Source organism: Drosophila kikkawai, unplaced genomic scaffold (assembly GCF_030179895.1).
Source record: "Drosophila kikkawai strain 14028-0561.14 unplaced genomic scaffold, DkikHiC1v2 scaffold_18, whole genome shotgun sequence".
NCBI lineage: Eukaryota > Metazoa > Arthropoda > Insecta > Diptera > Drosophilidae > Drosophila > Drosophila kikkawai.
Window position 1 is genome coordinate 5,044 of NW_027222515.1, and position 1,703 is coordinate 6,746.

Below are 1,703 nucleotides of genomic sequence, written 5' to 3' on the forward strand. Positions count from 1 at the left end.
CATTTTAGCCGATATCTTTGGCTCTGTCCGCTTAAAAAGTTCACTACGGCCGCCATTAATAACTTTTTGTGCGAGCGAATTTTTTGTGAGTTTGGAGTACCAGAGACAATAATTAGTGATAATGGATCCCAGTTTAAGGCAAACGAATTCGAGGCCATGATAACCAAATGGGGTATTCGTCATATTTGTACAGCTCTTTATTCACCGCAAAGTAATGCGGCCGAAAGAGTCAATCGTTCTTTATTGGCAGCTATACGATCATATCTTCAAGAAGATCAAACAGAATGGGATGTAAATTTGACAGGTATCTCGTCTGCTCTTCGATCTGCATTACATCAGTCTTTAGGTTGTTCTCCTTATAAAGCTCTCTTTGGCTTTAATATGATTAATCATGGATCTGATTATAAGCTATTGAAACAATTATCGTTATTAGAAGAATCGACTCGATTGGATAGAGTAGACCAATTAGCTTTAATTCGCGAAGAAATCAAAAAGAATAGTCGTAAAGCATATGAAACTAATGTGAAACAATACAATTTAAGAGCTAATCATATTGTATTTAAAGAAGGTCAAGAAGTCTTTAAGCGAAACTTTCATTTAAGTAATTTTAGTCAGAATTACAATAAGAAGTTAGGACACCAATTTTCTAAGTGTCGAATTAAGAAGAAATTAGGTAGTTCGTTTTATCTATTGGAAACGTTAGCAGGAAAGGAGATAGGAACCTACCACGCAAAGGATATACGAAGCTGATTCCAGCTAATCGTGTCTGCGATTACTTGCCAGATTATCTGTGGTTGTAATGGGCAGCATTGGACAAAAAGGTTAACGTTGTAAAATTCAAAAGATTTGACATACGCGCCTTACGATAGTCATATCGTATGCTCCAGCCCTAGTCGATCACAATCAGCTGTGCGAAATTGACAGTTGACAGCACGAATTAATCGATTAAGCATCATTTCCGACACGATCAAAACATCCGCCTTCTTCCTTTTTTCACTGCAACGCCGAACGCTACAGAAGTGTCGATCTGTGAGCGAAATTAATACACAAGTGCCACGTGTCCCTTTTGCCAATTTAATACAAGGCATCGGCCGTTGCATCCGACCAGTTAACCATCCGCCAGTGTCGCGCACCGGTTTTGGGTAATTATTTTGAAACTTCAAGCCATTTGCACTTGCATTAATATTGGTTTCATATAGAGACAGCGCAATACGGCGTGCCTTCTCGGCTTGCACGCCTACATACAGGCGAAGGAACCTTCTGGAGCTCCACGCTCAAGCGTACCGCAGTTTACTCTGCATCATCCTCTGTCGGTAAATAGTTTTCTTATATGACTGAAAGCTCTCTCCGTAACCACGGTTGTTTTTCTAGTCGAACCTTCCTATAAGGGCAAGCGGAATATTGCCAAGGGTGACGCGAAAACCTTTGCGACCCTGCCCGCGAATCTGCTCGGTGGCCAGGAGCCCCGATTACGTCATCGGCGTGGGAATACTTATTTTTCCTTTCCGCGCTTCGCCAGCTGCGGCAGAGGAAGGGAGACGACAAACGTTGTGGCCAGGGACCACAATTTTCGGCCAGCGCGTGACGAAGGCGTAGGATCGGAGTAAACTCCTCCAGAAATAAAGAAAACCGGCATTAGATCCGGAGCGCAGATTTAGTTAGGTTTTATGCAACGGTAAAAGTTTCGCGTTTTGTTTTTAATC

The 1,703-nt window shown here is 42.1% G+C and overlaps 1 long non-coding RNA gene across 1 annotated transcript; it reads left to right on the forward strand.

The window, feature by feature from the left end:
* The first annotated feature begins 212 nt into the window (after positions 1-212).
* LOC138929383 (uncharacterized) lies at positions 213-1,487 on the forward strand. Its single transcript, XR_011445763.1, has 3 exons — positions 213-1,142; positions 1,200-1,313; positions 1,372-1,487. It is a non-coding gene; the product is annotated as an uncharacterized lncRNA (long non-coding RNA).
* Positions 1,488-1,703: the final 216 nt, after the last annotated feature.